Raw genomic sequence first — 26181 nt, 5'->3', positions numbered from 1 at the left:
ACAGCATTTTCTCTTCTTCTTTTAAGACTAGCCGTTCTATATCCCGCCAGCATTCGGCAGTGACATGTGAAAAAGCTGCATGTTTTAGTTCCACTACTCTGGCAGCTTAGCAGCCTTGTTACTAATCATCTTGTGACGTTGCAGTTCTTCTTATTATGTCCGTGCTTGCTCTGAAAACAGGACGAGGAGTTCCGCCTTATGCAAGACACCTTTTTTCTGTTTTGTTTCACCCATACATGTTTCAGCACTTTTTTGTGCTATCTTCAGTGGGTTATTTTTTATTTTCTAACTTACATGATGCTTTTGGACATTTATTTTGGTGGATTATTCATAAAAAATTATGATGAGTTTTATAAGTATGAGATGTAGGTATTTCAAACTGAACAAGAAAAAAAAATGATATTGGGTAGATTTGAACTAACGCACTGATAACGCTGGTCCATTAGCTATCGAATGTGCTACACATTCAATGTGTACTTGATAATGAACTGCAAGATATACAGCACTGGGAAAACTTCAAAGCAGATAGCCTCTGTAAATTTATAAAAAACGCTAAGAACAGCCTATTTACTGGCACTTTTTAAACATGTTCCACACGCATGTTTCACTATGGAACAGAAGGCAGCCTCAGCCACTTTTATACTGTGCATTAACAGTGCGACAGAGCGCAATGCTGCAGAGGCTGTGACTGTACCCGATTTTTGGAATAAAAGCTACGTAGCTAAAGCGTGATTAAGAAAAACGTTGATGGCTCTTAATACATTTGAATATCTTAGAGTTTCATTTAACATAACTTAGTAATAAGATATCTAATACATAAGTAGGACCTACTTCCAAGAGTGTAACAACACCAGTGTATGTGTGCTATGGCTTCTGACCAATCATGGCATTTATGTTTGTTTATATCAGGTTTATCAGGTTTATTCTTATGATGAACTGATTTTTATATATATATATATATATATATATATATATATATATATATATATATATATATATATATATATATATATATTACTGGCTAATATGTAAATAAAATAAGGGATAGGCAACTGCCATGGGGGAAGGGGAGGAGGGGGGGGGAGGGAGGGGGAGAGAGAGAGAGAGAGAGAGAGAGAGAGAGAGAGAGAGAGAGAGAGAGTGTGTGCGTGTGTGTGTACGTACTTTTACTAGTAAAATATTAAGAGCTCAAAATCTAGTGTGAATGCTGTTTCCTGTTATATGTTTCTGTGCTCTACACATCATTCCACTATAGGTGAGTGATTGCCTTTCCCTTATTTTACAATTTATTTATTTATTAATCCACAGTACAATGTACACTGTATGGACACCATCAGTAGTCGATACAATGGTTCCTATTAAATAACATTTTTGAATTCTTACAATTTTTTTTGGTTCCTATATTTAGTCCAATACCATTTATAGTTATGTAATATACTGTTACACACTCAACCAATGGAAACTCCAGGGACGAATATCAACAATATAGGAGAAAACAGATTTCTGCTTACCGTAATGAAGACATGTTAAGTTGCAGATAGGTACAATTAAGATGCTTACATACAGCTTTCGGCCACAGCCCACAGCCTTCATCAGCAAAAGAGATACACACAAGCAGGCACACATCATCTCAGGTCGGAATGCAACTATCACATGGGATGCAAGCAGCAATGTGGAAGTGGCAGAGAAGGCGAAGAGACAGTAGTGTAAAGGTGGGGACAGAGATGAATGCTGTCTGGTGAAATGTGCAGGGACTAGAATGCCAACAGGGAGGTTGTAGGGGAGGGACGTGGGGAAGAAAAAGAGCGAAAAGGAGAGAACCAGACGGGGAGGTGAGTTGGCAGAGGGTGGCAAATAAACAGGGTGGGAGATGAGAATGGGGAGGAGATGACAGGATAGAGGGGGTGGACACTGTTGGGTGGAGCGTATGGGGACAGTATGTTACTGTATTTTAAGGCTGGGATAATTATGGGAGCAAGGAATATCTTCTAAAGAAAACTCCCATCTGTGCAGTTTAGAAAAGCTGGAAGTGGAGGGAAGGATCCAGATGGCTCAGGCAGGGAAGCTGCCACTGAAATCAAGTGTGTTATGTTCAGCTGCATGTTGTGCCACAGGATGGCCTACTTTGCACTTGACCACAGTTTGATGATGGCCGTTCATCCTGGTGACAGCTGGTTGGTAGTCATGCCAATACAAAAAAGCTATGAAATGATTTGCAGCAGAGCTGGTAAATGACATTGCTGCTTTCACAGGTGGCCCAGCCATTAATGAGGTAGGATAAACATGTGCCAGCACTGGAATAGGAAGTGCTGGGTGGGTGAATTGGGCAGGTCTTGCACCTGGTTCTTCCACGGGGATGTGAGCCTTTGTGGCAAGAGGTTGTAGCTGGGTGTGGCATAGTGGCGTTGGGTGGGCAGTGGAACACCACTTTACAAGGGGTGGGAAGTATCTCATGTAGGATGACCTCATTTCAGGGCACAATGGTAGGTAATCAGATGTTTGATTACCTACCTCTCACACACGACTGCCATCTCCGGCAGCTCGGACTGGAATTCTGGTCAGAGGTACCGGTCACGTGCGCGCAAGGTGTGCTTGCTTGTATGAATGTGTGTCTTCCTTTTTGAAGAAGGTTTTGGACGAAAGCAAAATGTGCAACACTGTTTTTGTTGTGCTTGTCTGCAACTCAAAGTGTCATCTTTACGGGTGAGTAGCAATTTATCCTTTTTCTAAAAGTCTTGATATTCCAACCTGGAATTTTCTTTGTTTTAGACTTTTTTTCCTGTTTACTCTGGTTCCATGTACATGGCATTCATATAAATATTTTTTACTAATGTAGGTTACACTGTTACAAAATCGTTGTTAGTTTCATCTTACTTCTGAAATTAAAAATGTTTCATGTTATTCGTATCTGCTCGTGTGCGTAAGGCCAGGTTTCCACAAGCAATAAAAGTGACGTTGCTTGGCCAACACTCAAGTGGCATCACCAAAGTTGCTTGTAAAATCACCCAAATTCCTGTGGCCACACTCTTACCAATGCCACAAAAGTTGAAGTCTCATTATCTTTGTGACGTCGCTTTCCTTCCCCTGTGATCTCGTGGATGAATTCCAAAGCATGATTAGAGTGTTTTATTTTTGTGGTGTGTGTGTGTGTGTGTGTGTGTGTGTGTGTGTGAGAGAGAGAGAGAGAGAGAGAGAGAGAGAGAGAGAGAGAGAGAGAGAAACCCGAAAACGTTGGAAAAATGGTTGTTAACATCAACTGTATAGTTTATTGAACTGTAAAAGGAGCGTCCTTGTTCATGGAAATGTAAAAACATGAGCTACAATGGCATTGCTTGAAATTGTGGATGGTCTGTTGAAAAACGTTCACGATTGTGGTGTACGAAGTGCAAAAACTAAACAAGAAGATACATTCGCAATATCTACGTTGACGAACACAACAAAGTGCAAAAATCTGAGTGTAATGCGTAAGCAACCCCCCCCCCCCCCCCCTCTCTCTCTGGCACCCAGGCATTACAGAAGTGTCCGATTCATCACCACTGCTTCGACCCAAATCATAAATGTGGTGAGAACGGCTAGTTCCAGTAAATACAATATGGCGACAATGAAGTCACTACATATATACGCCAACAAATATCGCTCCAAAATAAAATGAAACTAACTGTACACCAGCGGAAAACTGCGGGTTTAGGGGGAGGAGAAGTTTAATATACGACGCGCACACACGCACAGGATCCTACTGTTCATATTCTATCCGCAAAGAAAGTTGACACTCGGCGCGGTGGCTGCTGAGAGCGACCGTAAAGACTTTTTCCACATACAGTCACTCACATCAGACACCATGGCGAGTGTCAACTTTACGCGTTTAATACAATCCACCAACTCTTCCCTACTGATTAGACCGCTAATTCAGCAAAAGGAATCAGTAACCAACATCTGCAAGTGCAAAACGAATGTGTTCCAATCACTATTATAATGCCCTCAATCAAGTTACTAGTCTTTAACAGTTCTAGTTAGAAGAAAGTAGACATTACAACAGTACCCATTGGGAAATTCCTCTGGGCCCTTTATGTCGTTTCGATGCTATACGCTCGGAGGATGCTTGTTACGTTACAGTAACACGTTGTGAGATCTGTTGACGTACTATCTCTTACGCCGAACGTGAATTGTATTAGTTTGATTTGTATAAGTTTGGTTCTACTTCTTCAGTCAGTAAGCGTCGAGGCTGTCCCATAAATTGCGTCATAATGGTTCTACGAACAGCGAACTGCTCTGCCACAATACCAACGGCTTCTGTGCGGCAGTTGTTACATCACGTGACTAAGCGCATGCGCGCCGAACATCATCGATAGTCGTTCGTTGGCAGTGACGATGTTAGTAAACAGCCGGCAGCGGCAAGATCAGAAAGCAGTAGCGAATAACAGGTAGCGCGTTCAAAGCGCTGACTTATTTCATTTCAGTGTATTGTTGTATGCATGCAGTAGTTACCGCATAAATTGTGCATTAGATAATATTTCAATATTGCAGTTTGTTAGTATTCCAATTTCCATGTTAGATCTTAACAACGATAAAATAAGAGAGTAGATTGGCGTTAAGTGACCAATAACATGTTCTCTTATATTTCACAAGAATTATTACTTTTTCTGTAAAGGGATACCAAGAAAAAACGGGTATAAATAAAGAGACTATCTGCTTTCCTTTGAATACCAAATCGAGTGCTTTATCGTCAATGTAATCGGAATACCTAAGCTTGCAATAATCACATATGCGGTCGGAATATGTAAGAACGATACTAAAATATGTACTCGTAGAGACTGTGGCAGCAAAACAATACCATGATCATGCTGATGATCGCCTGCTGAATGCACTTTCTTCACCTATCAACGTCTCGTTCCGAAACTGCTTTTTGTCGGAGTTCTTTTCATATAAACGTAAATAGGGAAGCTCCTCAATAAAAGTTCCTGTAAGCACTAGGAACATAGTCGTTGATCTTCCACATTAAAAATTCCTTTGTTTATGGAGGTGCTTTGACAAGTATTCTCTTCGTGGGGAAAAATGGAAAGTGTGACACGTATTTATTATTATCGATTGTTATGGGAATCATAGCGTGACACCCACTATTCGATGTAGGTACCTAGAGGTAATAATGAAGGGTATCATCCAGGATAACACCAAGGGCCCGCACAGCTTTATTTCACATTCGGTGGTGGACACTGGGGTTGCCAATCGCCTTGCGTGAGGCGGGATGTCCCGTTTCCACGGCTCAAATAGTGTGATCCACGATCTGTGACTGCGGTACGCTAATTGTCCAGCTTTTGGTAAACCTGGCCTAGGTTAGAAATAAACCCCATTCATATGAAGTAGGAGCGACGCCTTGCGTATGTGCAACGGTGTCGGGCGCGGAGACAATGACAGAGGCCGCTCGCGCCCGCGCCGCCCCTGGAAACAGAAAAGAATTAGTGTCGCACGCGTTCGGTCGCTCGCTCCCCTTCCCCGCTGTCTCGCATTACGCCGGCGCCCTGCAGTTAACTACTCAGTACTCCACTTGTCGCAGAGTTTCGGTGTTTTTATGCGAGTCATAAAATAAATATTGTTGAGTGTGTTGTTGACACTTTGCTATTGTTCTTTTTGAAAAGTTTGTTTGGATTTGAGTTATGTCTGATTTAGAAACAATTGACAGTGACAGTGAAAAAATGAAATACGCAAAGTATAAACGGATGTCTTCCTACCGACAAGAATTGGGGAATTCGCAACCTTTTTTTTTAAAAAAAAAAAAAGAAAAAAAGCTTATTAGAAATGTGCATAAAGCTTTTAGCAATGTGTTTATGAAATCCTTTATGATATCGCGTGGAGATCTGAATGATGTTAGGCGGCATGGTACCGTCCCTGAACGCCAACGGGATGAAAGAGCTCGAAAGAGTCTCAGACTGTGCAACACTTTTTAAAGCGCGATGTGTTGACGACAGGCGAGGAAAAAGTGACAGCTGCAGAGTTTGCAAAAGTTTACCATTGCGTAAACCATAACATGTCGTGCAATTGTATTGGCTGCGATTCAGAGTTATTCCACGTGATATTTAATGATTTCCAAATCACATCCAAAACATCGCTCGGTAGAATTAAGTCATCCTCTTTAATTTACAATATTCTGGCGCCAGCATCAATCGAAAATAGCGTGGAAAAACTACTAAAGTCAGGCGTGTTTTTGATTTTTCGGAAGATAATAATTTGGCAGTAATGCGAATATTTGCCATGGAAAATACATTTATTTACAAGGATCTGTTTATGTGTTGCGAAAAATTATCACCCACCAGCTTCATAGATATGGACGAACTTTATAATGAGTTCTGCAGTGTTAAGGAAATTGTAAATAAAATTACTGAGGGGCGTACAGAAACACGCCTGTCAAATCAAAAAATCGATAAAAATTGACATGAATTATTTCAATATTCGAATATACCGCACTTATTAAAGATTTCCCAGTTCATTGTTTCCGTTCAATGTTATTTTTAGATTAGATTAGACGCTATTGCCACTGTAATCGACTGCTGCGACACGTCTCCGATAGCAATGAATAACTACTGTATAGTATTTATGATCGTCTTCCCGCTTCTCTTTCGACGTATCATTTTACATTGGTGACAGAGTCCTCACTTTCTATCTGTCCTAGTTCTGCTCCGAGTTTCCATTATCTTAAGTTATCTGCTGCATGTAAAAATAATGTAATGTAGATTCTCCAAAATCCTAGTTAAGAAAATTAACTGCACCCTTTCAACAAGTTTTGTGCGAAGACTGAATGATTTGGACTTCATCAGTTGATGGCTTTTGAAAGCTGAATTACGCAACCGGTAAATGACACGATTTCGTGCAAACCTAGTGTTGGAGCTCCATTGTTGACTGCACCGCTCTCCTTGTGAGTGGTGCGCTGTTTGGTGATCGCGATTTAGCACGTGTAACTGATGTTCACAGCGATGAAGATAATGGTTGCAGACCGTTTAATCAGAAGAGAATCCATGTAATAACTACGCACTGTAACAGAGAGCGGTATGTTGGCATGGTCCATGGTCGATTTCCTACACCTACATATACACCCTGTACAGTGTGTATGCTTTTAGATGGCAGACCTCTCCCTAGTCCTGAATCGGTACAAGTCGGTAAACGTCGGGAGGCTTCGGTAGGCACTCAGTTTCGACTGCTGCCAACATTACGTAGCTGACTGTGTTGTACAAGGTAGCCATTGTCGTCTGCTTCGTTATTGTCTTGCGCTGTACTGTTCTGCGTGTTTCTATTGTGCAGTTGTGCTAAACATTATCAAAATGAGTGAAGTGGCAGTTGCTGGCCCATCTCGGGAGTCGCCAACAACCCCTACCGGTAGGCCTACGGTTAGAAGGAAACCACTATCACGTAGCGATGCTCGCAAAATTATATTGCGTGTGATTGAATGCTGCGGAAGGGAAAGGGAGCAGAAAAAATTGCTTCACACCATTTACAAATCTTCAGTGAGAGCTGCAACATACACGGGACAAAGCATGCGTAGCATTGAAAGATTCAAACAGTTTTCCAAGAATCATCCTGGCGTATCACCACAAACGCCTGACAAGAAAAGGTGAGTTTCGATTTCAGATATTTTGTTCGGGATCACTTTGAAGGAGCCCCCTATTTCGTCCGAATTACCTCATATTTCATTTTTCCTTGCTACTGTATTGCTTTGTATGGAAACACCGCTGGGTACTGTATTATTTCGAAACACATGCTCTCATTCTCAAATAGTGGATGCATAAATCTGGGTATTTTCCCGCGGTGGCATCTCATTGTTTATGATGTCATATATCCTCAAGAATGTGTCTTATTTCTTTTTTTTCGGCTAGGAGCCTTCGTGGGTGTACGGAGAACAAATCACCAAAGTTTCATTGCAATCGGATGAATGGTTCGTGAGCGCATAGTAGACAAACATACATACATTCATTTATATATATATATATATATATATATAGATTTTAATGTACATGACGATTTCAGTTTCGTTTACGAACAACATTTAAAGCGAGTTTCACTTCCAAGCCTTTCGTCTGCTTTCGTGTAAGCATGACGCGCAATTTATAGTGCCAGCACTGCAACTGGTAGGCGTGCCTTGTCCCCCCCCCCCCCCCACCCCCATCCACCAACGGCTCCTCACCCTCGCCAGCCAATGCTTGCTTCCTTCTCTCCCCGCACTCCCCTCTCAACTCTGTCGTCATACAGTTAACACACTGTAAACCATCTTGAAGAGCATGACAGAAGGTACATGGCATTGTACCTGTTATCAGGGTTTCTGCCTGTTCGATTCACGTATGGTTCACGGCAGGGATGTTGGAATGCCTCTGTACATGCAGTAATTATTCTAATCTTATCGTCACGAACCCTATGTGAGCGATGGTTGTATTATACTCCTAAAGTAACCATTTAAAGCCGATTCTTGGAGCTTTGTTAATACACTATCTCGGGACAGTTTACGTCTCTCTTCAAGAGTAACTTTCTTCAGTAACTCTATGACACTCTCCACGGATTAAACAAACTTGCGACCATTCGTGCTGCCCTTCTCTGTACATGTTCGATATCCTCTGTTAGCCCTGTCTGGTACGGGTCCCACACTCATTGGTATTCTAGAACCAGTTCGCACGAGTGATTTGTAAGCAAATCTGCCTTGTAGACTGTTTCTTTAGAAGTTTCTTTACAGTGACTGTATGTCCTGGAGGTTCCCTCCCGTTATGAACTGTTCCTGGTCAACTATTCTCTTAAATTTGAGCCAGAATTGCTATACATGCTCTTGCTGCGCGTTGAAAGTTTCAAGTTCCTCATTAAGATATGACACTACCGATTTTTTATCTAGTTTATTGAACATATATCTCTTTCTGCTTGTTGTGATTGTTCTTTGTAATTTGGTAATCATTGTTGCCACAACCGCGTCATGGTCACTGATACCAGTTTCGATGTTGATATTCTCAAACAGGTCAGGTCTATTTGTTGCCATTAGATCCAATATACTTCCATCATGAGGGTGTTACTAACTATCTGTTCTAGGTAGTTTTCAGAGAGAGCATTTAGTAACGTTTCACTAACAAAATTGCAATTTTCCCATTTAACTGTTGGAATTGGATGATTAAAGTCTCCACCTATGATTACAGTATGATTAGGGAGCTTACATACAAGTGAACTGATTTTTTCTCAAAAGTTTTCGGTTACATCAGGATATGAGCCTGGTGTGTCACAGAAGGTCCAGTTATCATTTTATGTCCACCTCTGATGCTGAGTCTTGCCTGAACAATCTCACATGCAGCATCAATTTCTACCTCGGTGTATTTGCGTTCCTTGTCTGCTGCGACAGGCACCTTAATTTCCCGTTTGCCTATCCTTTCTACATACATTTAAATCTCACTGCTACAATTTCGGGTTTCAACCAGCTCTCTGTACCTATTATTATGTGAGCTTCGCTGCCTTTCATAAGCGCTTTAAACTGTGGCACTTTGTTGAAAATGTTGAGGCAGTTTACCATTACGATTTTAATACTCTCACCTGTGGGAGGCATTTCTTTCGATCTTACACTGATACTTATGGGTTTTCTACAGCTGTCACTATCTGGATTGGATGTGGAGTCGCCTGATCTAAAAAACCCTTGTTTGCACCGCACACACAGTCAGCTACCTGAGTAGCAGCCTGTGATGCGTAGTCCATGTCCAACCCAGCTCGGGCACTGAGACAGACGGTTGTCGAGATAAAGGACAGGCAGCAACCACTGGAGCATCTACCGCAAACCAGTTGTATTAGACTTGTTCAAATATGTAAGGCTCTGCATAATTCGAATTTGTTTCCTTGGCTGCTTGTAGGAACGAAATGGCTTTCAATTGCTTCACTGAATACGTTCCCCCTGGGAAGGGCCGTATGAAATATTTTGGAAAGCGTGTACAGCGTGCTCTGGATATGTTTTCATGATGATTAAATGGACTTTCGTTTACGTGCAGCAACATCAATTCAGTAAAGAGGGCTTCCGGCAGCCTACCTAGAGCATTGAATTTAAAGAAATTTTCTCCCAGTAGCAGATCCCGGGGAATGAGTAAGAACAGTTTGGGGCTTACAGAATTATGTTTTACAAGTAGACACAATTAAGCTGATAAATTTATAAGATAAGATAAATGGTATGAATCAGTACAAGCAAATATCTATACAGGGTGGTCAGAAACAGTCTGGAAAGCTTGTAAAGGTGTTGCAGGGTATGTTGTGCTGAAAAATAATTATGGAACAAAATTCGATATGTTGCATTTCCGAGTCAGTTAACACTGAAGTTAGTCAATCAGGCCAATGAGGGTGCAAATTCAAGTGGCCCGCCAGATACAACGGGTATCAGTTGTTCTCATAGCGTAGATGATAGCCCACGGGACCACTCAACCTTTGGCTCATGTTCGATCCTTCTACATTTACATCTACGTGATTACTCTGCTATTCACAATTAAGTGCCTGGCAGAGGGTTCAATGAACCTCCTTTAAGCTGTCTCTATACCGTTCCACTCTCGAACGGCACGCGGGAAAAACGAGCACTTAAATTTTTCTGTGCTAGCCCTGATTTCTCTTATTTTATCGTGATGATCATTTCTCCCTATGTAGGTGGGTGGCAACAGAATGTTTTCGCAATCGGAGGAGAAAACTGGTGACTGAAATTTCATGAGAAGATCCCGTCGCAACGAAAAACGCCTTTGTTTTAATGATTGCCTCTACAATTTGAGTATCATGTCTGTGACTCTATCTCCCCTATTACTCGATAATACAAAACGAGCTGCCCTTCTTTATACTTTTTCCATGTCATCCGTCAGTCCCACCTGATGAGGATCCCACACTGCACAGCAATACTCCAGAATAGGGCGGACAAGCGTGATGTAAGCAGTCTCTTTAGTAGACCTGTCGCACCTTGTAAGTGTTCTGCCAATGAATCGCAGTTTTTGGTTTGCTCTACCCACAATATTATCTATGTGATCGTACCAGTTTAGGTTGTTTGTAATTGTAATCCCTAAGTATTTAGTTGAATTTACAGCCTTCAGATTTGTGTGACTTATCGCGTAATCGAAATTTTGCCGATTTCTTTTAGTACTCATGTGAATAACTACACACTTTTCTTTGTTCAGGGTCAATTACCACTTTTCGCATCATGCAGATATCTTATCTAAATCATTTTGATCATCTGATGACTTGACAAGATGGTAAATGACAGCATCATCTGCAAACAATCTAAGACGGCTACTCAGATTGTCTCATATGTCTTTAATATAGATCAGGAACAATAGAGGGCCTATAACACTTCCTTGGGGAACGCCGGATATTACTTCTGTTTTACTCGATGACTTTGCGTCTATTACTATGAACTGTGACCTTTCTGACAGGAAATCACGAATCCGGTCGCACAACTGAGGCGATATTCCATAGGCACGCAGTTTGGTTAGAAGACGCTTGTGAGGAACGGTCTCGAAAACCTTCTGGAAATCTAAAAATATGGAATCAATTTGACATACCCTGTCGATAGCACTTATTACTTCATGAGAATAAAGAGCTAGTTGTGTTTTACAAGAACGATATTTTCTGAATCCGTGCTGACTATGTGTCAATAAATCGTTTTCTTCGAGGTACTTCATGTTTGAATACAGTATATGTTCCAAAATCCTACTGCAAATCGATGTTAGTGATATAATCTGGATCGGAGGCCTTGGCTTTATTAAGTGATTTAAGCTGTTTTGTTACACCGAGCTTCTGCGTTTCTCATCTTGGCAGTTGTTCTTGATTGGAATTCAGGAATATTTACTTCGTCTTCTTTGGTGAAGGAGTTTCGGAAAACCGTGGTTAATAACGCTGCTTTAGTGACACTGTCATCAGTGACTTCACCGTTGTCATCGTACAGTGAAAGTATTGATTGCGTCTTACCGCCGTACCTTGCACAATTTTTGTATCACTCCCTTGTTTGGTTTTAGGAAACGATGCGCAGAACACATCTGGCGACTCTGTCTGCGGCGGGCCTCTTGAATTTCCGCATGCAGCGGCCTGATTGGCTAACTTCAATGCTAATTAACTTGAAAAGGTTCAACGTATCGAATATTTTTCTTAACAGTTATTTCGCAGCACAGCCTACGCTGCAACACCTGTACCAACGATTCAGACTTTCTGACCGCCCTGCATGTATGTACGTATAGGTAACAATAAAAGCTAGAGTAACGACAGTAGGTAGAAGAAGCTGATTTTCGGTCATAGTTGAGCATCCAAAGACTCCAGCCAGGTAAGTGCTGTAAATGTTGCGTCTACGAGGTCTTTCCAGGAATTACGCCGGCCATCCTGATTTAGGTTTACCGTGATTTCCCTAAATCGCTCCAGGCAAATGCCGGGATGGTTCCTTTGAAAGGGCACGGCCGACTTCCTTCTCCATCCTTCCCTAATCCGATGAGACCGATGACCTCGCTGTCTGGTCTCCTTCCCCAAAAACAACCCAACCCAACCCAGGAACTATGAATTTCCCTTTTATGTTGTTGTACAAAATACACTCCAGTTTTTGTTCTGCAGTCGCAGTGGTCACCATCCTACTTGCGTAGCGTTGCTTTGGTCACGGCGTGGCAAGTTCTGATAGGGTTGAGTGAGCTCCTTGTTTCTGTTGGTTGCTTCACACTCGGGAGCTTGATTCTCGGATCTTCTTACTACAACCGTGAAAGGACATCCACTATATTTTCCATTCATCTCTTAGATTATAGCTTTGTGGGGCGAGATGGCCAGTGTTTACTCAGACAGGTTCTCCAGATTTTAATCGGGTGCGACGTAAGTTGTTCTATTTTTCTTGAGTTTGCAAGTCTCTGGATCTTTCCAGTTTCGTCCATTCACGGTGTTATTGATTGTTGTCGTCGGACATTTGGAGGGGCACTACTGTCGAGTACCGACAGTCATGGTGTTGGTGTGGATTTTAAGAAATCCTGTCACGATTCTCATCGCATCATTTAGATTTATATCTGTTTGGGTGAAATGGTTACTTCTACTCCAAACAGGAGACAGTATTCGGCGTCAGGACACACAAGTGCTTGTGCTGTAGTTCTTAAGATGTTTGCATTAGATCCCCAGCTAACACCAGCCAGTTTCCTTTATATGTTATTTCTCAATTTTAGCTACTCCCTTGTTAGCTCTAAGTGTTTCCTGATTGTCAGGGATCTGTCGAGAGTCACACCCAAATATCTGGGGTGTCGACAATGTCGTAAGTTTTATTGCGGACGATTACGTTCTATTCTCTGTTTCCTATTCTCTTAGGTGGAATGAGCTGGCTTCAGTTTTATTTGGGTTCAGGCAAAGTTTTCACTTTTTGTAGTACTGGTGGAACTTACCTAGATTTTTAGTAAGTGTTTGTTCAACTTCTGCTCCTTCGCTTGAAAAGAAGTACTTGAAGTCATTTACAAACACAAAGGACTGCAGCGCATATCAGGTACTGTACATGGAAATCAGGCAAGCTCTTGACGAATTTTATATGTTTGGAGAAAAGTAATGTGCTTCTCGAGCAAAACGAACGCAAACAGAACGAAAATGCTTGGCCGCTAGCACTACTGACTTGAGCTAACATTGCTTTCCAACATAGCGGTAATGTTGTCTCGTACAAAGACTTGCAGAAGAATGATGGACAGGCGCGGAAGCAAAAGTAGGAGGTGAATTATGTGACATGGAGGGATATCATGATCGAAATGAAGAACTGGAGAAAACGTTGGTTTTATGTTGACACTCGGCATTCCAACATTATCTGAACAAAAAGAGGCAGTACTAAACCGCCTTAGCGCCGGACGATAAGCCTCTGAGAGAGTGTGCTATTTTAAGATTCAACACCGTAGACACGCATCATCGTTTCCTAGAAGGGACTCAGAATTAGAGAGAAAGTCAGCCAATTTACACATCAGGCTGGAACCTCATACTCACCACCATAACCCGTAGTGAACTCCTTCAGCAATCCTGCTTTTTGCGGTCACGAATTTCTGGAGTTCACTGAGGAAAAGAAGATTTAAGAAATTAAGTTGACGAGATGAATATTGTATTTGGGAACCAAATCATCCACTACAGTGACAACTTTTCAAAGTCTCCTGGACTCATACTTCACTGCAAGCGGCAGGAATGAACACGTTTAACTTCTGAAGACGTCTGTATTGCTGATTTTGACTTAAATAGATGTCCCACTCATGCTAGCAACAAAATATGCAGATAAATGTACGTTATCAATCATGTGTTTATCCCTGCAGAGCCGCGCGGAGTGACCGCCGGGTTTGAGGCGCCATGTCACAGACTGCGCGGCCTCTCACACCGTATTGTGAGCATGTACTTCCCACCTTCGTAGGTCTGCAACGTGAAGACCAAGCAGACGAGTCCCCACTCTCTGTACCCTATTACGTCACACGAAGCAACTACGTGTTTCACAAAGTTATACCATCCCGTCCGCAACTCGCCTTATGAATCACTGGCAACTCAAATTAAGCAGAAGTCTAATAAGAAACCATCGATCACACAAGGGATAAAGATATCATGTGAAACAAAAAGGAAACTCTATCTGATATGAGGGACACCTTTGATACTAGCATTATAGCTCATTACAAAAATTACTGCAAAATATTGAAGAAGGTTATCCAGAAATCTAAACACCTGCATTATGAGAAGAAAATAAATACATCCAGCAATAAGCCAGAGACAGGTAGGACCAGAAACGAGGAGGAAGAAATAGCTCTAAAAATAAATGAAACCCTAGTAACAAACACATATTTTATTGCAAACCATTTAAACAAGTATTTTGTCTCTGTTACTGATAGCATGGGGTTCTCAGGTTCAGTAAATAATGCAATCGAATATCTGAGACCAAGCACACAAGCAATCTCAGTAAAATGGAATTGACATTTACTTCACCCAAAGAAATAGAATCCATCATAAAGTCGTTGAAATCAAAGCATTCTAGTGGTTCTGATAACATACAAACAAAGTTAATAGAAGAGTGTTTATGTGAGGATAGACATATCTTATTTGTGTAATCGATCGCTTATCACAGGAACATTCCCGGACTATCTTAAATATGCTGAAGTTATACCTCTCCACAAGAAAGGTGACAAAGAAATGCCGTCAAATTACCGACCGATCTCACTTTTGCCAGGTTTTTCAAAAATCTTTGAAAAGGTTATGTTCAAGTGTCTACTTAAGCACCTGAGTGAAAATAACACACTGTCAAAGTCACAGTTTGAGTTTCTTAAGGGTTCTGATATTGAGAAGGCTATTTACACTTAACAGTGAAAATGTCCTTAATTCATTAGACAACAAATTAGAGGCAACTGGTATATTCTGTGACCTATCAAAGGCTTTTGACTGTGTGATTCACAGCGTTCTTTTAAGTAAATTAAAATATTATGTCATCACTGGTAGTGCTGCAAAGTGATTTCAGTCATATCGTACTAATAGAAAACAAAGGGTGTCACTACGTAACACTTCAGCAGTAGGCAATCAGACATCATCTGACTGGGAAGAAATTATATGTGGTGTTCCCCAAGGTTCCATAGTAGGTCCACTACTTTTTCTTGTGTATATTAATGACCTGTCATCTGTTACATTACCAGATGCCAAGTTTGTCTTATTTTCAGATGATACAAACATTGCAATAAGTAGTAAATCAAACACAAATTTAGAAAGGGCAGCTAATCAAATTTTTAACAAGTGGTTCATAACCAGTTCACTGTCATTAAACTTTGAAAAGACTCACTATATGCAGTTCAGAACTTCCAAGGGATTTCCTTCTAGTGTGTGTATAAAATATGATGACATGGAAATAGGAGAATTTGAGAGTGTAAAATTCTTGGGATTACAACTTGATAATAAATTTAGTTGGGAGCGACATACTAACGGACTGCTAAAGTGCCTAAACAAGTCTGTATTTGCAATGCAAATGCTGTCAGATGTAGGAGATATAAATATAAAAAGACTGGCATATTTTGCTTATTTTCACTCCATTATATCATATGGTATCATATTTTGGGGTAACTCCACAAATCGAGAAAAATTTTTTAGAGTACAGAAGTGTATAATAAGAGTAATGTGTAGAGTAAATCCAAGAACATAATGTCGAAACCTATTCAACGAATTGGGCATACTAACCACAGCTTCTCAGTATATTTATTCCTTAATGAAGTTCGTTGTAAATAATACATCTCTTTTTCCAACTAACTGCTTAGTACACAGTATCAATACTAGGAATAAGAACAATATACATAAAGATTTAAAATTACCTACTGTTGCCCAGAAAGGAGACCAGTATTCAGCAATGCATATTTCAATAAGTTACCAGCAACCATTAAGAGTTTAGTTTCAGACAAGGTACAATTTAAACATAATTTAAAAGAATTTTTGGTGGCCAACTCCTTCTATTCCATCCATGAATTTCTCAACAAGTGCAATAGACCATTTTAATGAAAATTTATTATTCTGTAATTTTTGACAATACTTGGTTGTAATAGCCAAGTAAGTAGCTACTATGTGAATGATGGATTGAATGAAAGCAGATGTAAGTATTAAACCTGTGAGTATTACAAGTTTAATTTTAATTCATATACATAATTTTACTGTTTATTGACTGAGGATCATTAAAATTAATGAAACTCAAGTTTTTCTAATTACATTTTTGTAATGTGTTTATCTGACATGTTCCACACCCGAGAGGATCCCCTCTTTTGTGGGTCTATGGAATGAATAATTAATCTAGTCTAATCCAAGTCATGTCTGCATACAGTGTCACACAGCAGAAGGGTTTGTATATTTGTAGTTGCTTCTCGTGGCGTAGTGGGGTTGACAAAGTGGGGATACGCCTGCTTGCTCTTCAGTTTGCAGACCTATGAAGAAAGTGTGTCCATAGTTTACCTTCCCTCACACATCTACCCCCCCCCCCCCCCCCACGCCCCCACACCGTCCTCCCCTCCGCCCTGTTACATCACTAGAATACAGTTTAACCCTTAGTGCGGTTCTACTACACTTAGGTGTGATACATACGTTTAATGTTTGTTCTTAACCCACTTCACTCAACAACAAACGTTAATTTCATACTAGTAAATCACTATTTTTTATAATTTCTGATTTTTCTCTCTCTGCATATTATTATCACTGAAGAAAAACTGAATAGGACCTTTATTGTGTAAATTTATTTATTTAATTTTGTACTGGGAAATATTTTCGCTATAAGCTGCGGTTTTTGAGTTACTCAAGAAAAACATAAAAACGGTATCTTTAAACGACCCTACTCCCATGCTCACATCCCATTGATAAGGATTATTTTAAGTACGTTGATCGTGGCTCTACCTCCTGCCACTGTACAATAATTTTTCCCCTAATTTTCCTTCATTGGCTGGACTAGACAGAGTGTCCAATGAGGACTGGTCAATATTCAGGCATATGTCAGGAATGATCATTCGAAGCTAAAAATCCTAGTAAACATGGGTTCTAAAATACGTATCTTAAGATGTATGAGCACTTCTTCTTCAGTGCTGTGAAACAAATCTCTTCTAATGCAAGCTCTTTGCTTCCCATATTTCGAGAGGTGGTGGTATGGACCAAAACGAGAAAAAAAGTCCATTAAACATGGGCTCTTATGTGAGAATCTTAAGAGCTGTGAGCACCTATGCATCTTCGATTCTATTTAAGCTAGTAAAATCAGATTTACCAGCTGATTTAGCCACTAAGACCAAACTTGGACGAAAAACTGTTCTATCTCCCGAACAAGAACAACAGCTGATTGAATATAACATGACAATCGACAGTAAAGTTTTTGAACTTACCCGAAAGGCCCTCCAACATGTGGTATTTCAGTCTGCCAAAGCCAGTACTATCCATAATCCATTTTTGAGTGAACCGTTTGGAAGACGGAGGTTACGTCTTTTCTTGAATTAGCATGAAAAGGATGTTTCGATTTGAAAACCGACAGCAACGTCATTTAATAGAGCTCTAGGTTTCACAAGTGAAAATATGGTAATATTTTTCTCTCTGCTTTCACAAGAGCTGAAAAAAAAACAGCTTCCCACCGGACGTAACATATGGACTCGATAAAACTGGTCTAAGAATCGTGCAGAGCAGTGTTCCAGACGCCGATGCAAGAGAAATCGACAAGCAGCAGCCATCTCTTCTGCATAGCATAGATCATTTCTGACCGTTGTCACCTGCATTAGTGCTACAGGAAATTCTGTCCCACCCATGGTGATATTCCCTCATAAGAACGACAGCTGTGAGGTAACGAAGGAGAGATGCCCCACCTGGGTCCATTCTTGCATGCCGTCCCTCTGGATGAATTCAAAGCCAGCTCTTCATTGATTGATTTCAAAGTTTCCTGAGAAAGGTGAACCCGACAGCAGAGTCACCGGTACTTCTGATTCTGGAGGGACACTGTAAGCACTCCAGGAATCTGGATGTTATAAATCTCGCACGGTAAAACTATGTCAGCATCTTGTATCTGCTTCGTCAAGCCTCCCACAGGATGTAACCGCTGGACAGAACTTTCATGAGTCCTTTGGAAGCCTATTATTCTGAGCAGGTATATGTATGCATGAGGGAAAATGCACATCCTGTAACAAACATGGATATGACCGAACTGTTTGGGAAGACTTACATCAAGTGCCAGACAGGAGAGATAGCAGTAAATGGGTTAGGGTGATACGAATATACCCGTTAAACCCTCATATTTTCACGTATGCAGATTTCATTGCCAACAATGAAGGACTAATTGAGCATTTATTCAACGATCCAGTCAATAAACCATCAGTAGGAGCTATGGCTTCTAACAATGGAAAGGCTAATATTGAAGTAGACGCAGAAACATCTTATACCACATCTGAAATTACACCTTGGTAAATCTCACCTATTCCACAAATAAAGAAAAGGCCAGGTGCCAGGGGAATAAACGTATACTCATAAATGAGTGCCCCCAACACACACACACACACACACACACACACACACACACACATACACACAACATCACTAAATGTATCTCTCTGACACAGCAAGCTGTGCAAGGCTGCTGCCAGCCAAAGAGCGGCTATTCCACTGCCAGGCTAACAAAGAGCTGCTCCCGTCTACACATATCTCTGGCCACGATATGATGTGGCAGTTTGATGGCACAAGGTGAGGCCACCACCAACACCCTACATGTATTAAAAGGACAGGAAACACCCTATGCCAATAAGAATCAGACTCCCCACCCTCTAACCCCGCCCAGTCTCTTTCATTACTATTGCCTTTTCATTCCTGTTCCTGACTCCATAGTCATAGGAAGCAACAGAGTAAAATGTAAATGTCGTGTGACTAGGGCCTCCATTCGTGTAGAGCGTTCGCCGGGTGCAAGTCTTTCTATTTGACTCCACTTCGGCGATTTGCCCGACGATTGGGATGAAATGATGATGATTAGGACAACACAACGCCCAGTCCCTGAGCGGAGAAAATCTCCGACCCAGCTGGGTATCGAACCCGGGCCCTTAGGATTTAAATTCTATTGGGCTGACCACTAAGCTACTGGGGGCAGACAGCAACAGTTATCCTACTTAGAGAAAGGCAGAATATATCCACTACTGATTTTCAACATTACAGCAAGAAGCGTTACGTACCATAAAATACCTGGGAGTCAGCATCTGGAGTGAGCCAGAGCAATGTTGGGTTCAGATTGATTTGAAGGAATCATAAGCAAGTGCAGTTCATCATCCATGAAAGAAGTGATGGTGAAATCAGGACAAAGCGTTCAATCAAGTAATTCGACTCCATCAGTAGCATCAGCTAGATATGATACCAGTAACTTCGATGATATGGTGTGGAGACTGGGAAGGATCAGCGTAGATACTGGTGCCTGGACACGCGCAATGTGTCTGCGGTGTCCCTGCTCTCGCTGTTTCCCTCCCCGTCCTCCCCCCTCCTATTATTTACACTTTCTGCTGCTCTGAAGTACATTTTACCTCTTTGTTTGCCTGTTTTCCCAACCCCTTGACTGGAATGTGCTGTTTGTGCTGTTCCTCCCTTGGTTTCTGCCTACTTAGGGGACTGATGACTTCGCTGTTTGGTTCACTCCCATCCCTCCTCGCCTCAAATCAATCAACCATCCAACCAGTAAGTTTTATTGATATGTGAGTAATACAGAACCGCTCCACGAAGTCAATGAGAACCCCTAGTCTTTCCACTGAGCACTAATGAAAAATTTAGAAGAATTGGCACTTGCATCTGTCTGGAGAATGGTTCTAGTGCCGCCAATGTACGTTTTGCGTAAGGATCGCGAAGACAAGTTAGAAACTGTGGCTAGTACATAAGCATGTAGACTGTCTTTTTGCCCTCACTTTGCTTGCGAACACAACTCTAAAGGAAATGCCCAGTAGTGGTATCAGCAATCTTCGTCGTGTATCATATGACAGCTTGTGAAGTATGTATGTAGATGTAGTAATAGTAGTTGTGTTCTAAAACTCTGAAGCCATGACTGAAAATGATGTTGAATTACAGCTTGATAGGCACAGAAACTGACAGCAATGACGCTGTAACCTTGCACGTCAGTGCCAGATATCCTAAATATCTAAGCTGTATATTTGTATGTAACAAGTGGAAAATAGTAATACTAATAATGTTTGAGGAACTGACTTTATCGCACTGTAAACAAATAGTTTCCTTCACCAAAGACATAACGCTGGTGGATCCATCTTCACAAACTGCCCCAAATCTAAAGAGGGTGGATCCACTTCCAACCCTGGTCCTGAACCTACCCTACACTCAGGTCCCAGTGTGAGAAACCGACAAGCCAAAAACCGTAATTCGGCTGTCTGTGTTTACAAAAGGTTAAAGTCAGTTCCTTGAACACTATTATTACTATTTTCCATTATTTGGATACATATTTATTGGATATTTAGTGTATATAGAAGATTTGATAGTTGCAGAAATAGTGCAGTGGTGCAACATGTGTTTATAGCAGAATAAAACCAGTGTCTCGATATTATTATTTTTATTTCGTCATACATACATCCTGGATCTTTAGTGTGTAGCTATGTAGAAGTTCTGATAGCTGTAGTTCCTCAGTAATCCAATCATTATTTCCGTTACGAATAGTTAGTGTATATATGAAGTTCTCACAGGTATAGTTAGACAGTATTCTGTGTTATTAACATATGATTGGTTCCTAAAAGTAATATGACTCCACAGGAGTTGAGAAAATTATCAAACATAAGCAACTCCCTATGGGAAATATATTTGTTCTCAATTCAGGACCTTGTTGAAGCGGTAAAAATGGTTAATTCCCAAAGGAATCAATGTGTCGAGCAGAGTTAAGCCATTCCATATTAAAGGTTTCAGGTTGTCATTCTGCAGTTTGTCCACTGGCGTAATTAGAACATACGAAAGTTATCTAGTATGAAAATACATCTTCAAAACAACCAAGACCAAGATAAGGTTATCAAAATATTACCTGTCTGTCGATAATTTTAATTAATTAATGTGGAAACTGTTTACACAAACTCGTGCAGTTGGTGGACTGGTAAAGAATAATTTATTCTGGAACATTTACCACTGAGGATGCATAGGCAAGGGTTAGGTGTGAATCGGATGCGTCATCCTATGAAAAACAAATTTCATAGGATTACTGAACTGCCCAGAAATACCCTAGATGAGGATAGGGAATATTAGTATTTTATATGTCTTCTACGTGTTTCACAGTCTTTGGTCTGCTCTTCCACATGACCTAGACACTGTCGTATAGGGGTTAGTATCACTTCTTGCAGCATATGGATGATATCATTAAACTATTTTGTGTATTTGTGATGGAGGGGTGGAGAGGGAGGAGGCATGCATGCATATTTATACCAATGCCTAGATTGTCCTTATTACTTCGTCAGAGTACTCATCTTAGTTCTATTTAAAACAATATCAAAGTCATTCATAGATTATGGTGCCCCATCATGCTAGGGGCACTTCCAGCTTTAACATTTGGTTTGCATTGCCTCATTAATTTCTTCGGTTCGTCTATACGGTCAATGGAGTACTGTTCACTTGTGACTGATGCTCTAATAAATGTGGCGAAATTTCGTTGCTTAGTATGTGTTCTGATGTGCAGAGTAACACTCTACATACAAAAAACACATTAAATTGTTTTTTGTTGTTAGTAGATGCACTCCCACGCATTACCCTTGGCCCCAGGGTGACCACAGTCCAACACACATAACGTAGTGTACTTGGGCTAGAATTTTACAACTGCATGGCAAATACAACCAAAATTAGAAGGTATGACTAGAAGATCACTGATGGAAAGTGCTACCATCTTGATTCTTTAGAGTATAAGCTGTATATGTGACACTGCTGTCATTCTGCGGTTCTGTATACTGGAGAATTCTCGGAACGCCTGTAGTTTTTTTATTTTATTTTATACCTGTAAACCAGAAGAATGAAATTGTTGACAAAGATGTGATGGGCGTTATATAGTACTGTCAAATACATACCCAAGGTTTATTTTTCATGGAGGACAATCCAGTTAAATTGTAGGTAAACTCACTAAAGCTCATTTCACATGGTAAAGTGCCACAAGGCACCTGGAAATTACTTTAGTTGGGCGTTGTGCGCTACTATCTGCTGACATGTTGTGTATGTAAGAATACTGCTGGAGAACTGTGTATTGGACGCAGCACGATGTTGTACACAGAGAGATATCGTGCACATATAGGACTTGGATGGTTAGAGAGTGGTTCCCGTTAGTGTGATTTATACTGAGGCTGATGGAGTAACTTTGACCAAGGGGATGTTTGTTAGCCAGTCTAGACAGCCTAAGTACAGATCACAGCCAGAGGCAAAGCATCTATACAGTCGCAAAATACGTGTAATACTTCCCCCCATATACATCTCACAATAAGAAAATCCAGGATGTTAGAGCTAATATGTGGAGATTACTGACAATCACTCTTTAGGTTTGTTGCTGAGGTTTTTCAACGTGAGGAATTATTATGTTTAACAACCATCTATTTTTGGCGGGATGGTTAACTATGTGTAAATTGATTCAGCGGGCAGGTTACTCAGGTCAGACCCTTCCTGTGTAACTGTTTGACCCAAGACTGGGAAACGTGTTTATTAGCGCTGGTCCACTGCCAACTGTAGTTGGCATCGCCTCTGTTTTCCCAAGGGTTGGGCTGGAACAGACGTGTAGCACAGCCTTCTTATGACAACAGAATGCATAAACATTAGGGGTATTGAACATAGTTTTAGAGAAAGCTTTCGATAATGCCAGATTTTGATACCCACGGAGTGTGTTGCAACACTTCAGATTTCCACAAGGAACAGCATCTTTACTGTTGCCAAATCAGTAGTGAATTGTCTCCACCAAAAGAATGACAGAAAAACCATGAAGTGCTCTGACAGTGAACATCACAAGGATATTCGATATCATTCAAAGGACTGAATGCGTCAACCCACTGGCTCTGCTAAAAACGTTGCATTTTGCAGAAGTCACACCACTTCTTCTTCTTTCGATTTCGGCCATCTTTGGACCACGTTCAACAATTCACTTGCCCGGCTTTTTGATCTTTTTTTCTCTCTTCCCAATATTTCCTCATCATTTTCGAGTGGTTCCTCCTCCGCTCTTCCGACCATTTCCTGTTATTATTCTTTAGTTTCGTTTCTTCTGGAAAACACTTAATTTCGTTCACTATTTGTCTAAACTTTTCCCTGTCCCTGATTGACTCACGAGTGACATTAAAATAGGCCAAATCCTTTTTCACCATCTGTATCCATTTATTGTTGGTTTTTTCGTTCCTGTTACTATGTTCAAACACTTTTCTTGTTAGTCTGTTTCCATCCATCCTCGACAGGTGACCATAAAACGTTAGTCTGCGTTTACGCGTTGCCTCACTCACTTTCTCAATAGTTTTGTATATTTCCTTATTACTCTTTAGCTTGTACTCTTCTCCAATCTTTCTCGGTCCTAATATTTTTCTCAAAATTTTCCTTTCTTTCTTTTCCATGTTTTCTATTTCCCCCTTTTTGTTAAGAGTTAGGCACTCCGATGCATACAGGCATTCTGGTCTAATGACAGTTTTATAATGTCTTAATTTAGCTTGAATCGAAATGTTTTTTTTGTTATATATGTCTTTGGTTTTTTGAAAAGCAAATTCCATTTTCCTTGCTCTCGCCTGGTTTGCACTCTTGTCTAAACCATTCACTTGAATTATTTCACCTAAATACTTAAATTTTTCTACTCTCTTAATATTGCCGTATTTAGTAATAAGATTTTTCTTGTTATTTCTATGATTAGACATATACACGGTTTTTTCAAATGAAATCTGCAGTCCAGCTCTGGCCGAAACTTCTTGTAGTTTCTCCAGGTAGTTCTGAGCTATTTCTTCGTTTTCTGTAACTATTGCCAGATCGTCTTCAAAAGCTAAACAGTCCACTTCTATTTTTTCTTTTTTTGTTCCAATTCTGATGTCATTCTTGGTGCCTTTGAGTTCTTCTTTCCATATTCTCAATATCTTTTCCAGTACGCAGTTGAAGAGGATTGGGGATAAACCATCACCTTGTCTAACACCTGTTTTAATTTCGAACTTCCTTGAAATTTCACCCATAAATTTAACTTTGGCCTTACTGTTTGTTAGCGTCTGTTTGATAATTTGAATTGTTTTCTTATCGACCCCAAATTCTTCCAATACTTTCAGTAATGTTTCTCTATCTACCGAGTCGTATGCTTTTTTGAAATCTACAAATACTATTGCAAATCTCTGGCCTCTTGAGATTCTGTAACGAATTAGTGTTTTCAGGTTAAATATTTGTTCAACACAGGATCTACCTTGTCTAAAACCTGCTTGATATTCACCTATTTTTTTATCCAGAACTGGCTCCACGATTTGAAGTAATTTCCTTGACAAAATTTTGTATCCTACTGGTAGTAGCGAGATCCCTCTATAATTATTAACATTCATCTTATCCCCCTTTTTGTGTAGTGGGTGTATCAGGGCACACTGCCAGTCTTCAGGAATTCTTTCTTCGTCCCAGATCTTCTTAAACATATGTTCCAAAACTTGTGGGAGGTTGGTATCCATTATTTTTAGGATTTCTGGTACTATGGAGTCTTCACCTGGGGCTTTATTGTTTTTTAGACTGTGTATTATGTGTTTTATTTCTTCAGCGTCTGGAGGTTTTGACTCGGTATTAGTATTTCGGTGGTTTTCAAAACTCATTTTATCTTTGGGTGGTTCACAATTTAGTAGATTCTCGAAATATTTTGCTAATATTTCACAATTAGTCTTGTTTGTCAAACCTAGCTTGTTCTCTTCATCTTTAAAACATAAATTTGGGGATTGGTATTTGGTTAGCTGTTTTCTAAAAGTTTTGTAGAAATCTCTAGAATTATTTCTTTTAAAGTCTTCCTCAATCTGTTCTAGGTTATCCTGAAATTGTCTTCTTTTTTTATTACGGAAAAGCTTGGCTGTTTCTCTTCTCTGGATTTTAAAATTGTCAAGATCTTGAGGATCTTTTGTGGAGTTCCATTTCTGCCACAATTTCTGTCTCTTCTCCAGGTTCTCATCACATTCATTGTCCCACCATGGATGTCTTCTTACTCTTTTCACGAGACAATTTTCTTTTGCTATTTCAACTATTTCGTTTTTGATCTCCTCCCATCCCGCTTCCTTGTTTATTGTGGATATGCCATCGCTATCTTTGTGCAATGCTCTTTGAAACCGTTGTTTAATTTCTTCATTTTTTAAAGTTTCTGTGTTATATTTTGGAATTTTGTAAAAGGTTTTCTTCTCTTTTCGAAATGGGAGTGGTCTGAATTTAATCGTAGTCAAATAGTGGTCTGAATCAACATCAAGGCTTTTCAGCACTTTAGTGTTTTGAATTTCTTCTTGACAATGAAGTGAGATAGCCACATGGTCAATTTGGAATTCTCCGAGAAGTGGATTTGGTGATCTCCATGTTTTAGTTTTTCGGTTCAGCTTTTTGAAATGTGTTGTCATTATTTTCAAGTTGAAATGCCTACATACCTCTATAAGCCTTTCTCCATTTTTTGAAGTTCTTTTGTGACCTGGGAAGAGGCCTACTGTTCCATGGTATTTTTTCTCCCTTCCTATTTGTGCGTTAAAATCGCCTACTAACATTTTTATGTTCTTCTTTGAGCATCTATCCAGTTCCATT

General features: G+C 40.3%; 1 protein-coding gene across 1 annotated transcript in view; it reads left to right on the top strand.

Annotated features, from left to right (window-relative positions):
* Positions 1 to 4362: 4362 nt before the first annotated feature.
* Positions 4363 to 26181, top strand: part of LOC124547136 (beta-glucuronidase-like) — a 216956-nt gene continuing 195137 nt past the window's right edge. The window contains exon 1 of the mRNA XM_047125089.1: positions 4363 to 4421. The gene's annotated coding sequence lies outside the window, so the exon portion shown is untranslated. The remainder of the gene's footprint in view (positions 4422 to 26181) is intronic.

The sequence above is a fragment of the Schistocerca americana genome, chromosome 1, assembly GCF_021461395.2.
Source record: "Schistocerca americana isolate TAMUIC-IGC-003095 chromosome 1, iqSchAmer2.1, whole genome shotgun sequence".
NCBI lineage: Eukaryota > Metazoa > Arthropoda > Insecta > Orthoptera > Acrididae > Schistocerca > Schistocerca americana.
This window is presented reverse-complemented; position numbering and strand designations above follow the sequence as displayed.